At 41.1% G+C, this 15,879-nt stretch overlaps 1 protein-coding gene across 1 annotated transcript in view; it reads right to left on the bottom strand.

Moving 5' to 3' along the window:
• Nucleotides 1–15,879, bottom strand: part of SLC49A4 (solute carrier family 49 member 4) — a 70,552-nt gene that overhangs the window by 49,813 nt on the left and 4,860 nt on the right. The gene's annotated exons all lie outside the window — the stretch shown is intronic.

Genomic DNA, 15,879 nt, shown 5'->3' with positions numbered 1-15,879 from the left:
TAGATCCAAAGAAAAATCTGGACTTTAACATTCTTTTCCAACCACTTAATAAGCACAGACACAGAACTGTTATTGTTTTCTTTCGTAATGCAGATTAAGCATTTCATCCTGAAGAAATAACCATTTATTCAGGGGAAAAACGTGCAAGTACTTTTTTGCAGTCCTTGCAATTAGGCCAGGTTTTTGCTGCACTCAGCTCAAATTGTCAGAGATTGTAAATACAGTACATTAGAAAAAAAGCTACAATTGACTGATTCCTTGAATATGTTTTTTCCTCATACTGCGATTCTCGACTGAGAAGCACTTAGATTAGAAACAATTTTATCTTAGTGCTGGAATTCCTTTTGCCAGCCGTTTACTTGCTGCTGCTAAGGTGTTTCCATCAGCAGCAAACAGAAAGAGAACGGTGACAGCTGAGGGGCTTGAGCTCCAGAATCTTGCAAAACACCAAAATCATAAATATGCACAATTAAAAACTGCTGATACAGTCTTATTTGTGAAGTCGTAAAACTTGAAACAATTTCACAGCAACAAACAGAAAATAAAGGGCTTCCATGTTCTTAGCAGAACGTAATAAAAACAATTAAATTACGACAAACACGCAGTATCTCTAACATTTAGGTGAAACCAGTAACTACCCCAAACACAGACAGAAAAAGAACAAGTCCCTGTGATAACTCACCTAACAAACAAACAATTTTGATTCTAAAACTGCCAATTTTCAGAGAAGCGCTCCCTCTATGTTAATGACTCCTGTAATCAGTACAATTCAGCCAGTAGTTGCATTAAATATTTTGTCTCCATGTGAATTTTATGGGGGTTTTCGAGCATGTATGTTACTAAAATGTAGTTTTAGAGGACAAGACATCACTTTGCTCTTATTGCAATAGCTCTTAGTGAACCTCACTCAAGGGTATGCAACTCCTTGTGCTGGGCACTGCACAAACCAAACCAAAGACAGCTCCTCTCTCAACCAACCTAGCCCAAGACAACCCAAACAAAAAGAGTTAATGTTACAGGTTTTCTGAAATGGAAGTATGACTTCCTTTGGTATGGCTCAGTCATTAACAAAAGGAATGCAACCTGCAGTCTGCAACTCTCGAGGACACCTCACATCCCTGATGCCCTGGAGACGTATCAACAGCCGAGAACATTTGTTTCCTTAAAGGATTTCCAATGCCCGCCCAGACTTACTTGCTTGACTCTGCACTCAACCAGTACACGTTGCTGTTAAACTGGTTTTTCAAGTGTGCGTGTTCAGAGAGCCCTAACTAAATGTCTGGATAATACGGCTGTTCAAAATCCTGTTGCTCTTCATGTTTGCTGGGCCACCATGTGAGCCTTCATGTGGCATGCCTGACCCCGTATTACCATACTGCATATGTTGTGGGGGTAATTATTTGTATCAGGATCGCATGTGTGATGCTTTTGCCTTCTCTCCTGGGAAACGAATCTTTGTTAACATTGCTTTTGTGCATAATGAGAACTTGTACGCAATAAGAATTAGAATTCTATTGATGGAAAATCGAAACACAACTCTTAACCAAAAAATCTGAAGTTTTGCACTTGGAAACGCTGCTCCAATGTTTCAGGAAAGCTCTAGTAACGTACATATCACCTTCATATCCTCCATGTAAACCACAGTCTTTTTGAATTACATTTCACAAAACACGGCACGTTCTGCCTTTTAGAAGACACAAGGACAGAGACAGCCAGCCTGGAAGGTCCTGCTCACGGGGTGCCGCAGGAGGCAGAGGCCAGGTGCAAGCCCAGGGCACAGTAGTAAATGAGTATTATACAGAAATTTAAGTTTAAATCATCACAGAACGCATGAGGAGTGTTTCCAAATGACAAACTTCTATTTTATTTTTAATTTAAAAACAGAATCCCAAAACTAAAAAACACAAACCAAGAAAAAGTTTTAATTTAAATCTGCAGAAAAGTTTCTTAAGAAAAACAACACGCAATTGTTTGAAAACTGAATTGGATGCCGAAGTTCCCCCGCAGCCCTAATTCTAGGTTTATCTTTAATGTCAACCTTACACATCAGGTAATTTTAAAATAAAATTATCAGTTAAAGCCTCACAATCAAGTATATTTGATCTCTCCAAACATTCTTTGAGTCCTCATCTTCAATACTATACACTGTAATGTACCACTTCTAAATGTTTTGATTGCACAGATTATTCTTTGGCCTTTTTTTTTTTCCACCTTAACATGTAGACACACCCCTAAAAATTCCTTTGGTTAAAACTGCATGTTGAAAACGATGACGCCAAAGTGAACAAGTAAAAGACTGTCAGACAAGCAGCATATTAGACATTTTCTTTGCTAATTACATGATGTATTTCTAACCTCTAAGCACCTTCCCCTTCTACTTTGCTTTACATTTTAACTCTCCGAATCCATCCTCCTTTTCATCTTTCTTAGAAATTGGTCTTTAATAGTATTTTTATAATTATTTCAGTATTTTTGCTTTGAACACTGCAGTGGCCCTTAATCTGAATTGGACATCTTGTATTACTCTAAAAGGTGCACCCCAGAGTGTTTCAGATAGCAGCATGCATCATGGGGACAGTAAACCAAAGTAACCAACAAAGCCTGAAAAAAAGCCTGTGAACCTGGCAAGAAATTATTTCTCTGTTTTAGAAGATGTAAGTAATTCGCACAACCAAGATTTTTAATAGATGTAATTAACTTTGTTAATTTTACCCTGTAAATGCAAGCGATAATTGATGGGGGGGGGGGGAGGCTACAGCTTCTTAAAATCCATCATCCAGTTTCCAGTCCCCTTCTGTCAGAGGTTTCTGACACATGACTGGAAAGGGAAGAAACGCCTTTAACGGGATTTTCTCCCAACGGAGGAAGTTTTCTGTTCTCTGGAGCCTTTCTCATCAGCTGCTCATTCCCACCCTGCTCTTGCAGGAGGTTTCTGGGCCCCGCAGGTTGCACTGACTGTTGAGCAAAGCGTGGCCACGTTCAGAATGGCCAAACGTCATCGACAGGAACAGAAAAGTCCGAGCTAGCAGCAGAAATTGAGTCAGTAATAAAAAGACTTATTAATTACCATTTATGAGTGAAACAGTCGATACTGTTGTTTAACCCTCCTGCAACTAATAACACAGTCTGCTTTACAACTTCAGCAGCCCACGCTGCCTTTGCTGGGTTTTATTTCTTTTTAAAGCAACTACCCCCAAACTCCTGCCGCTATTAGAGATTTAACACAAACTCTCAACCCACAATCCTCTTAACTCTCCTGTAAAACACAGACTTTTACTCTGGCCAAGACCATGTTGTACCAGTAAGTCAGTTACGGTCACCTGTGCTGGCAGGATATGCTGACCAGATCTGGCCCCTGGGACATTTCTAGCTGGGCCACTAGTTTCCTTTCCTCTCTGCTGGGAAAGCAGCTGCTGCAGCAATGCACACAGTGTGACGAACCCAGGGACCCCACCACCCACAGCCCAACACAGAAAACAAGCAAAACCCCACAGACCACAAGGTGGTCTGACACCGGAGCGGGAGGCAGCGGCCACCAGTGGCACCCAGCTGCTCTTCAGCTCCCTCACAGCAACATCAAGCCGTAGCATCCAACACATGGGTGTTGCATCCCCCACAACTCTTCCAGCACGCCTTACTTTCAAGATGCTTTTTAAAGTACGTGAAAAGAAAACGCATATCCCCCCCATCGCATTACTGACTCGTAACCCAGTAAGTGATTATGCCCAGTTTAATAAGAAGCTTAATAAAAGATGTTGTACAGCTACAATTAACTTATTCTAACTCTCTATACATTATTGGTTTGTCATTCAGAAACAGACAGGATTAACAACTGTTCATTGCCTTTGAGAAGTACGACCATTCCTTCTCTCACCTGTCAGTCACCCGTTACGATAAAACATCATAAAACACGTGACTGACAGACTGTAAAAACCACATCCTTACTCACACAAAAGACACGTTCAAGTCAAAATGGTCTGCATGTCAAGAAGTGGAAGCTTCTACTTCCGCTGTCTAGTGGCAGCAAACACCCCGTGCACCCCCGGCTGAGGCCAGCGCACGCAGCACCCCCGGTTCCCCAGCTACTGCTACAGACCCGCGGAGAGCAACACACTTCTAGTTCAGAGCATCACGCAAATGGCAGATATTGTTTGGGTTTGGTTCCTTCCCCGCTCCTAATGAAGCCTCCACCTTGGGGGGAAATTCCAGTTGGATGTGCAGAACAGACGCTTTTCACCTTTCTGCTAAGATCAGTGGAAGCTGAGCCAGAGGAAAGGCTGCCGGGTTCAGCCCCCCACCTGGCACGGCCAGCAGTGGATTTCCCTCGTACAGCTCACACACGCTGCTCTCGGATGCATTAACATTTGAGGGGGTTTCCTTCCTTCAGCTGCAGATACTAAAATCAGTCCTTGCAGAGTACAACGAGGCTCTGATTAGAAACGAGTGACACCAGCCTGCTGCACATTTGCACAGTTTTTAAAGACCAGGCTGGAAGCAGGAACATCCCTTCTGACACTGAACGGAGAGCATTTTAATTCACTTAACTACTCTGCTATTATTTTGACTAAACCATATGTAGCTAAGAAAAACAAATAATCCTTTTCTTGATGCACACACATCAGGAAATGAAAGACTCCTCAATTTCAACAGCTGTTCCAACAATTCACTGTTAAATTGTGCTTTTTCCCTCTGACTTAAAGCAAATCCTTTCCCTCTGACTTAAAGCAAATCCAGTTTTCAAACAAATTCTTGCTCTGCCTTTTTTGACAAAACGAAATGTAGGACCTTGTATTTTTCCTTCTATGAAGTTAACATACAATAAACAACCTTTACTTCTGGTTTCAGTAAGCAAAGCACTGAGCTCCAAGTCTTACATTATTTTTCTTTGGTCCTGAAATCATTTTTGTGTCTTGTCTAAACACCTTTCTTATTGTTCAAGTATCTTTTTTAAAACATATTTCTTTGCTGGATACCAATTCTCCATTTTGTAGCAAGGGTCTGTTTCTCTCCTTAATGCATGCCTTTACATTTAGCCATATTAAAACAAAAGCTTGATTAAACAGCTCACTTTATCAGGGAATCCTGAAAGCTCTGTACAGAGTCCCTGCTTCATCATTGTCTACTACTCCAGAAATCTTTGTATTTTAAATGTAATTCTACCAGAATTATACGAATGGCTGTGTCACTTACTCTCATAAGATCAGTTATCTTTGTCATGATTAAAATACACACAAAAAAAATTCGCTACCTTTCTACTAAATACAGTGAATAAAACTTCCGTTGTGCCTGCACTTTGCCAAATTGACTACTGTCATTAAGGACGATAAGCAGCAATCCTCTTTCAGGAGAAGCATCCTTGCATCAAGCAATACAATTCTCAAAAGAAAAGAAGCTTTTCTCTGATGTAAAGAGACTTCATAGCAGAGTTACGGTCCTGAAATTTTTCTGCTAACACATGGAACAAACTTGAAAAATCAGCGTATCAGGCCTGCCTCGGATTCCACAAAAGCACTTGATTGCAGAGGAGCATAAATTGTGTTTGGAAACTCAACGGAAAATAAATATGTTCTCAAGAATAGCATCAACTACTCTCAAAGCAAGAAAAATTGGGAACCAAATGAAAAGACTGCATGCAAGAGCAAACAGCTACCAGGTCATATGCAGCTAATCAAAAATGACTCCTAGTTTGATGGCCAAGATGTCACGGGGTGCTATTAAGCACATCCTGGATCTCCCCTTCTCTCTGGCCACGTGATGCTGATGCTGCTGTTATTGCCCTGTCTTTCGTAAGCCGTGTTTTCAAAGCAAACTGAAGCCAATTGTTTCCATCCGTTCCCCTGGCTCTACGTGGCACTACCAAAATAGCAGCCAAATTTCAACTGAAAAGGTTTAGGACTTGAGTATTTTTTTTCTGATTGAAAATGAAGCAAACTCCTAGTGACCTCATTTAAGCATTCTGCAAGACAGCTGACAGCATCCTTCTGGAATCAAATAGGAAGAACCAAGCTCTATCATACAGGACCTGTCTGAAATAAATTAGACCCAGAGCTACATTTCAACCCCCGGTCTTGTCTTGGATACAAAAAGTAGCCCTTTTCCTGTATGGATCCCACAACACAGCCCAGTTCCACTTTCCAGTGGCGGATTGCACGGCAAGGGCAGATTCTACTAGACACTGTGCTCCAGTTTCCATCTGACATAAATAGTAGGCAGATTGGGATCCCCAGACAAAATATGTACTAGAAACCTCTTGAAACATAGATGTAGGATGTAATGATCTTCAGAAGGGCAATTTCTCTTCATAATTTCTTAAAGCTGTTGTAATAGAATCTGTCAGCAATAGCTGCCCAGTCAACACCCAGGCTATCAGGAGGAGTTTGAAATTTCTTATAAATTAATTTCCTTGCAAAATTTAAATTTGCGGAAATAAACTTTGTATGTATAAACACAGCAGCTTCAAGTAAAATAGTTTCTGTGGTTTGATACAGACTTTCTAATCAGGGTCAGAAATATCCCAGAAGTGTCATCACCAGCAAGCCGGGGGAACCCACAGGGAAGTCCCTGACTAATCAGGAAGAAAGACTGGTGCCGGAGACCAGATCTGACCCAAAGATCAAGTTATTTCTGCTGCTATCACTTGTTGGACAGACACAGCAAGACTGCATGCGAAACTGAAAATATGAGGTCCAACACTCGTCCCCATCGGTCCTTTTTTTCAGTATAACTCTCAGATGAAAAACATGCATTCTCTGGAGAAACATCATCACGTGAGTCCTTGTAAGAACAGCATCACTCCTGAATTATGAGGTTAGTTAAGAATCTTGTAAAAAATCCCAATACAACTAAGAGACTCAAAGCACAAAACTTAGCTAGCCAAGTTTTTCAGAGAGACGACAGTCATCTTGAGGGAAATTACTGAACACATGTAACAACTAAAACCGATACAGAAGCTGCTAGGACATAATTGTGAGAAGCAAAGCTAAATGTAATGCAATTGAGAATTATTATGACAATCACACAACTGCCCCGCAATTCCTGAGCTGCTGCATCTTCCTCTATGTGCATCCTGATTGTAAGGGAACCAAGATACTTATGTACTCACACTCAAACTGCTCCGCTAACTTCTGGTTTGTATTGTAAATACTCTTCTTGCTTTACGTTATTTTTCTTTTTTAAAAATTATTTTTAACATTCATTAAAGCATATTAAAATCATTATTTTTCTGTTTACCCTAGATGTAAGAATTTGACTGCACCTGTCAGAAGGAAGAACAAGCTATCACAACCATGTCAAGAGGATGCAGTGTGCTTTTGTCTCATTTGCATCAATTAGGTCAAGATAATATGATCAGTGGACCCATCCTGTTTTAACATTATCCCAGCATATTAAGCAAGCACATAAATAATCTCTAAAAATACATCAAGGGAAGTATAGCTTAATTCTCCAACTCTCTACTCCTCTAAGCATAGCTGTTACAAACTTAATGACCCAAGTTCTTCTATGGTGCCTTTCAGAGTTAGCTTCACTAACATGGATTTAACCACGGTTGGTGGCAGACTATACCTGTAAACACAAAGCAAGTATTTCAGAGTTCGTGCAGCAGTTTAGAAGTTTGGTACTGTAAATAAAGTAGTCCTGATTTTAAGAACTGTACAGGCATAATCTGAGCTTTTGTGTATATAAAAAGGTAGTTTACAAGTATTGAAATTTCCTTCCATATGTCAGCTAAGGATTTTGAAGCATCCTAACAGTATAACATCAACAATGGAAAAACAAATGGCAAAAGATGCAGATTAAAAATCTGCATTGCAAGTTTCTACAAGTGTCGTAAATTCTATTTATCAGTCCCGAGACTGACATTTTGCCTGAACAGATAAACAAAGTGCTGAATTGAATGGTATTTGCCTGCAGATCAAAATGCTGATTTTAGAATCAATTTTAGTCTCTTTACTCAAATATCTCCTATTCTTTAATACCATGTTTCTTGACTTCAAAGGAGATCAATTATTTTAGCTGTTTATTGATATTACACATTTTACTGTATAGAGCATCCATTTTATCTGCAACTAATCCACGTGCAATGAACCTCTCAATCCTTGCAGAGCACCTCTGAGAGAAGAGAGCACTGGCCTGGGCAGCAGGACCTCCATCTCTCGACACACCTTATAAAATTGGGCAGGTCACTTATCTTCTGCTTCACTTTTCTCTTCTTCCCCCGCCTCTGCCTTGTTTATTCAGGCTATAAGCACATGGAAGCAGGAGCCAGTCTCACCATTAGTATTAGAAAGGCTAGTAATTCTCTGCATCTGTGGTCAGTGCAGTGCTGGGATACAATAAAAAAAAGAGATATTTGAGTGCTTAATAAATCTATGAAATTAATATACAAACACTTGTAACAGTTGTTCTTTCTTCCTTCACCTCAGGTACCTGCTTTCTACTCTCAACTCCATGAAACATGAAGATTCGGGCGAATCATTTAATCCATCTTTGCCATCTGATAAACCGAAAAACCACGTAACAGGACATGCGTGCGTGTACGCGTGTGCTAGTGTATACATACAGAGAGGGATGCAGAGCAACTGACAAAAATAGCTAATAATGCAGTCAGGGACTAAACCTCTTCATTAATTTTGAAGCTAAATTATGGATGCTCATTAACAAGTTGAGAGAAAGCGCAAGACAACAAGCCTTCGCTCTAGCTCTCACTGTTGTATTCCTGGATGAACGCCGACAACCCAAGCCCTTTCAGCACCGAACAAGGGGGAAGGAAGCTTTATATTTTCTCTTCCCACTCATTTCAAGGACTCCCGATTGCACAGCAGGCTTAATTACCACACAACTAACTACAGATCCTTACCCGTGGCAACAGAGAGGAAAAACAATCTCTCTTGTACGCATCTATCGGGGAAGATGTTCTTCTCATTATCTTAGTGGTACTTGCCTGCACCACCCAACGGTGCATGAAATTCTTCATTTTAAGAAACACAGAGGCATTTTGCTTTGCCACAACAGAATATCAAGAAGCAACCATGCAGCAAGGATTGGCAGCCACGCTAAATGCTGCCTAGTGCACTGCTAAGCAGGACACTAAGTGCAAAGTTTCTCCTTTTTACTATCCCTGCTGTGAGTTGGGGAAAAAAGAGCCTTAAGAGTCCCATTGACGTAACATCCATGCGGGTCTTGTGACTTGTAGGAAAGGTCACTGGAGTAAGCTTTCAATTTTCCTCCCTGTGAACATTTTCAATGCTACTTTAACATGAAAATGCATCAGGCACTATTTAGGGTACACAGTTCATCCTAAAAGACACCCTTTGCAGCACTGCAATGGGTCCTAAACCCATTACATTTTTTAAGGCTCCTGATCAATTCTTCAGGTTCATGAGATTAATCAATGAAAATATAACAACTCTGCCTTTCTCAAATATTCAAAAGGGATGGCATTCATCAAAAATAACCAAATAAAACCCAAAGTTTCTAAATGCAGTTGTATTTGATGTCCAGCATTCCAGAAAAACATCAGCAGACTTTGCAAAAAGCAGAAGACCTCTCACTTTCAAAACATATCACTCCCTCAGGCTGAGTCATACGGATCTCCAGCTTTAAAAAGAGGAAAAATCTAAAAATCCTCTATACTACAAATCTGCATGAGAAAGCTTAACTTGTAGCTTTTGAGGAAGTTGGAGCATTGACCAGAAGCTTCTGCAGCACAATTATAGTTACAGCACAGCTACAGAGCCACAACAGCATATGCACGAGAAGCATTAAAAAAAACCCAAAATTATGGCAGGAAGTGATGGAATAGCTCTGAACATCCCCACTGAGAGAAAGCCAAAGCAAGCCATGATTTCCCTTGCCCCAGGATTATAACTAAAAAAATTCTTAAAGAAACTTCCATCAGTGAGGTCTTCAGCCTGCTCAGCTGAGGCTCCACTGAGTTGCCACTGGGAGAACTCAAAGAATGTTCTCCAAGAAAACTTGCAAAATATTCTAACAGAGAATTATCAAAACTTCATGTTTCTTAAACTTACTTCTGCTCATCTCAGCACTGACCTTGGTTTTGGGGGTTTTGGGTCTTTTTTAAAACCAAGTATTTTTGTTTGGCAGTGTCAGACTATAGATTTTCACAACGGGGAACGTTATTTCAGGACCTGTGCTATGCACTATCTACTTCTTCAGCTCTGACAAGGCAAGCAAATACCCCTGTTCTACATGGCTCCTTTCCCATAAGCAGGGCATTTCTTACCAGAAAAAAAAAATTAGGTAGAAATTGGAAATACAGAAAATAGCTGAACTTTATTAAAAAGTAATGAACCTCATTTTTGCATCCTCTTCAGATTTGTTTTTCACTCCTAAAATGTAACATGAAACTAACTCCTAAAAACAACATCAGCCAAAAATAATGAATAAAATTTGTTTTGTTTGTGCAATGGTAATGCTGTTAGTGGAATTCAGAAATCAGTAAAGCTGGGTTAGGTCAGCATCGCCAAAGGAAAATGGTCTTTCTTTGTTCACACTTAGTTTCTTCTGATAGGAAAATTAAACAATATCATATTAATTCTTTAAAGGAAACAGATTCAGCTTTCACAGGCCCAAACCAGATCTACTCTTTTTTCTCTTTAACAGAATTATAAACTAATAGCTAGGAATTATAAATACAGTATAAACATACAGCTAGCAAAATGAATGCAGTACAACTTTCCTAAGTACTTTACTACTTCCATAATAAAAAACTATGAGAAAGCCCAAGGGACTTTGATAACAGTGGAATTATTGTTGTATTTACGTTATAGGAGTTAGCACCAGCTACCTTTTCGTAGCACAGCTGCCACACTGTTAAAAACTTATAGAAGAAAGGAGACTGGCAAAATTGAAATGTTTTTAAAATGCAGCAAGGCAGTGGACAACATAACAGTATTTTAGCATTTTCTGTCCCATTCCACAAGGCTTTCCAGAAGGGGAGAGACACCAGCCAGAGTGGCCACATCCACCCCAGCATCACACTCATGCCTCCATCACAAGGCCAGACATCCACCACCACCAAACCCACACAAGAAGGAACAGCCACCCTCCTCTGCATCGGCAGCACCCGGGGAGCCCCGCAGGGAGCAAGCGGCCATGGCCTGGGGTGCCTCAGGGAAAGGGAGGGTGAAAGAAGAGACAAATAAACCCTCCAGCTCATGAGAGGCACTGCCAGGCAGAGTTTAGAGGCTGGGTTGTGCAGTGGCAGAAGACTGGGACCTTGTTGGAGATAAGCTCGAGAAGTGCGCCCGTGTGAATCTCATGAGGTTCAACAAGGCCAAGTGCAGGGTCCTGCACCTGGGTCAGGGCAACCCCTGGTATCAATACAGGCTGGGGGATGAAGGGATTGAGAGCAGGCCTGCAGAGAAGGACTTGGGGGTACTGGTGGATGAAAAGCTAGACACAAGCCAACAATGTGCGCTCGCAGCCCAGAAAGCCAACCGTATCCTGGGCTGCATCACAAGAAGCGTGGCCAGCAGGTCGAGGGAGGTGATTCTGCCCCTCTACTCTGCTCTGGTGAGACCCCACCTGGAGTCCTGCCTCCAGCTTTGGAGCCCTCAGCACAGGAAAGACATGGACCTGTTGGAGCAGGTCCAGAGGAGGGCCACAAAAATGATCAGAGGGACGGAACAGCTCTCCTATGAAGAAAGGCTGAGAGAGTTGGGGTTGTTCAGCCTGGAGAACAGAAGGCTCTGGGGAGACCTTATGGCAGCCTTCCAATACTTAAAGGGGGCTTATAAGAAAGATGGGGACAGACTTTTTAGTAGGGCCTGTTGCAGTAGGACAAGGGGGAATGGTTTTAATCTAAAAGAGGGTAGATTTACACTAGGTATAAGGAAGAAATTTTTTACAATGAGGGTGGCAAAACACTGGAACAGGTTGCCTAGAGAGGTGGTAGATGCTCCATCCCGGGAACAGTTCAAGGTCAGGTTGGACAGGGCTCTGAGCAACCTGAGCTAGTCGAAGATATCCCTGCTCGTTGCAGGCGGGTTGGACTAGATGACCTTTAAAGATCCCTTCCAACCCAAACTATTCTATGAATCTATGATAAAAGGCAAAAAGGTCAGCTGCGTTCAAAGAGACCTCCCAGCTCCTGGTTTTAAAAGCGCTTTTCAAGGCAGTTCACAAAAGCTGTGTTTGCTGATCCATGGCTGGGGTGCTGTGCAGGCACCCGCCACCCCCATCGTTTGCTGCTTACCTAGGTCATGTTTACTACTGCCTCTTGCTCGCTGCGGAAGACGCTCAGCATCCCTTTCCCTGTGCCTCCTACTCAGCTCATTCCTCCACCTTTCCCATCCCCACCACTCCCTGCCCTCCGGCTCTAGATCTTGCTTCTATTTGTGCATCCCATGCTTTACCCACTCACTACCTTGTCCCATACTCTCCCCTTCTTTCTACCTTCTCTTCCCACCTTCCCTTTCTCTTCCCACCTATCCAAGGGCTTTTCTCACATCTGCTCTCACTCCTTTGAGCCCTGAGCTTCTCACATCCAACCTCTTCCACTCCTTAACAAGCCGGAGGCGTGGAGGACAGAGGGAAGTTGGAGGACAAGATGGGCACAACACAAAGGCAAGGAGACACACAGGTGAGGCAGGAGACAGAGAAGAGGAAGCAGTTAGATTAGGAAGGATTTGGGTCGAGAGAACGTTGTGAGAGGTAGTGAAAATACATGAGCATACAACAGGGGAGATATCAGTGCACAGCTGTCCTAGAATTATACTCTCTGTAGTCCACTTCCAAAAGCTACTGTTGACAAAATATCTTTCTAGCTGGAACTGTGTCCTGACCCAGTTCTGGGATGCCTAAGTGCTTTAATACTGCTTGTGCTAACAGCTGCATAATAAAAGTAAGGGATTGTATTTTATACTGGTAGACTATTTCCCTATTCATCAGTTTGTCAACATCAAGGTACAGCAAGTTACATACCCCACGCTCAGTGTGCCTGTGTGCTCAGTGCACCGAAGCCTCAAGATAACATTATCCTCAGATAACATGGCTGTTACTATTCTCACGAGCTACGCAAACATGTTAGGATTTTACTTTCCATTGTGAAAAAGTTATTTTAAATCCAGCATGCAGTTTCCTGATATTCTTCAGTATGTGGTGTTTCAAACAGCTGTCCTAGCACCACTGCCACAGCTGCAAAGAAGTACACGAAGAGTGCGAAGAGCATGGGAGTTGCGTAAAGGGTAGTGGTATAAAGAGAAATGTCTGTGGAAACAAAGTACAAAGCAGAGACTGGGGGTGACACCATCTAAGAGAAAAAGCTCCAGAAGAGGACATCTGTCTACAGCCACGATTGATGCTTTCAACTCGACCTGGCCCACCAGGAGGTATGGGAAGTGCTGCTAACAATCAAGCTAGTATTGCTATGATGAATCATAGTGGCATCAAGTTAATACAACTCATCAGATCCTAATTAAACCACTCTATGTTGCTAATCACTCTGTGTATCTCAAGTGGTCTTTTGCAGCATGCCTGACTCCAGTGAGGGTGGGCCAATCAATTCTCTAATGAGTCCTCACTTCTGCAAGCACTTGCACAAATGCTCTGTGGACTTTCATGCAGCCACAGTATATAAAATTAAGCAACAAAAGCAAAGTTTGGTTCAGTCTTCCTGTTTCTTTACTTCTGATGGTGCAGAGGAAAAGCGTGTCTATACAAACACACATACTAGCAACTCATCAAAGTAAGTTTTGTAAAATCAAGCTGATCAAATATCTACTCTTGTGGGATTTACCTATATTCAGGTCTCTAATTGCTTCTTTCATCTTTCCACATGAAAAGCAATACTTCATTTCATCTCTTCTAAGATTTGTTAGCTTAGGAAAATTAATCCCTTTCATGGAATTTGATAGGTGTGGATCAGTATCACTTATAAGACAATGAAATATGCATCATTCATAGCATGCAGTAGATGTCCACAGGATGAGAGAGAACAGACTGGGGTAAAACAGGTATTTTCCTTCAAACTTCTTTTGCATGGTTGAAGTGTATTAATCAGTGCCTTTTCACCAAATATACACAGCTTTCACTTCAAATAAGTCAAGGCATTTTCTACCCCCTCCCCCTTTTTTTTTTTTTTTAACTAAAGCACTAAGTTCACATTTAGCTTTCATTAAATCCAAGAGAGCCTTTTGCTGCTCTTGGTGGAGTTAACAAGACCTTTGCCATTAACATAAATGCTACTGAGTAGAATCAGTGGCTTATGATGACTACGCTCTGTAATCCCAGCATATTTCAGTCGAGCACCAGAAACATCACACTTTCCTTTCTCACTGGCTCCTTGCCATTCTACCCACATTTTCAAAGCTGTAAGTTTTCCCATGGGTATTTCTTTCCTGTGGGCTGTACTAACCTACCGAAACCATAATGTCTGTATAAAACTTTTCTATTGCTGTAGTGTGTAAATCCTTTTAGCTTGATCTCACCAAATTATATTAAAGTCTTACAGCCATACGCCGAGTCTTATCCTAGGCATCTTTAGCTGAGGCTCATGCTTGAACTTGACCCATGAATTATCAAACTGGTCATTTTGAAATATTGGCCACCTATCTTGCATCTGAGATAAGAAAAGTCTGTAAGTCTGTTCCTGAGAGCGTGACAAAAAGGAGCTGAAAATGTGTTTCTTTGCCACAAGATGAAAACTCTAACTTTAAAGGTTCACAATTCACCTGTTTTTGTTCTTCTTCTGTTAACCAAAACCCCATGTGTTTATGGTCGCTTGGGACACAACAGAACTATGAATACTTCCATTAAAAACTCAGCATGTTCTTGTGAGTGCCACCACGGAAAGTACTTCACACTGTCCATCTATACCAACAGTGATACCTATCAGCAACTAGACCTGCTGCAATTTTTCTAAGTTACTAGTAACAAGCCCCAATTTATATTTACTACCACGTTATCTGAGAGCCTGAATGACAGACAAGGACCCTGAGATGCCAAGTGCAATGGAAACACATAGGAGAAAGAAAGCCTCCCCCATCTGTTGGCTTCACTTGACCATTCACGTTTTCACTGACTTCTGGAACAACAACCTGCTTCCTCTTTGCTCTCTGTACCCACCTTCACATCTCAAAATAAAACCAAAGGCATTTCACAAACACTTCCTAGATGAAAATCTAGGGGGGAAAATGAGTTCACTTTAATTCTTCTCCTTTCTGTCCCAGTGACCTTAGATGTGAGTTAGAGGAGTCCAAAGGTCCCCTGAAATCAAATTCAGTGTTTCCATGCATGCAGCACAAAGTGACAACCTGGGAACTTCAAACATGAAAGCTGCTATGCAGAAATCTCTTTATCCATCATGTGTAGTTTATTTTGTACAGAGAATAGTTATTAAGACATTTTTATATTAGTAAGGCCTGATTTAGTACTCATACTCAGTATTCATGACTATTTTGTCAGACTGTATTAAAGGATTTAACCTCAAAACTCCCAGGTGGAAGAGATAAGAACTATCAAATGTCTCAGAGAAGGAAACTGAGAAGCATGATTTAGGAGACAGCGATGAAATCAAGGGTTTGATATTCAGGAAATGAATAACTATTCATACAAGTAAAAACATCCATGGTTTCAATAGGCAAGCCAATCTCCATTAAAACCCAAAATCTGATTATTGACGTTTTCTCTCTACTTCGTAATTTAATCACTAGGATAACAATGCTATGTAAATTTAATTTCAGCAAAATAAAGTTACTAAGAATGTCTATGCAACCCATGTAAGCATATACCATTTTATAAAAAAGGACCAAGAAATAGATTACATTTCACTTTTACAAGTAATATGTCACATTTCTTCAAACTCAATATAAAACTGTGTTCACTGTATTCCAAAAATTAATGAAAAATATCACCAGT

Source organism: Mycteria americana, chromosome 9, assembly GCF_035582795.1.
Source record: "Mycteria americana isolate JAX WOST 10 ecotype Jacksonville Zoo and Gardens chromosome 9, USCA_MyAme_1.0, whole genome shotgun sequence".
Taxonomy (NCBI): domain Eukaryota; kingdom Metazoa; phylum Chordata; class Aves; order Ciconiiformes; family Ciconiidae; genus Mycteria; species Mycteria americana.
The sequence above is the reverse complement of the archived record's forward strand: the minus strand, read 5'-3'. Positions and strand labels throughout refer to the sequence as shown.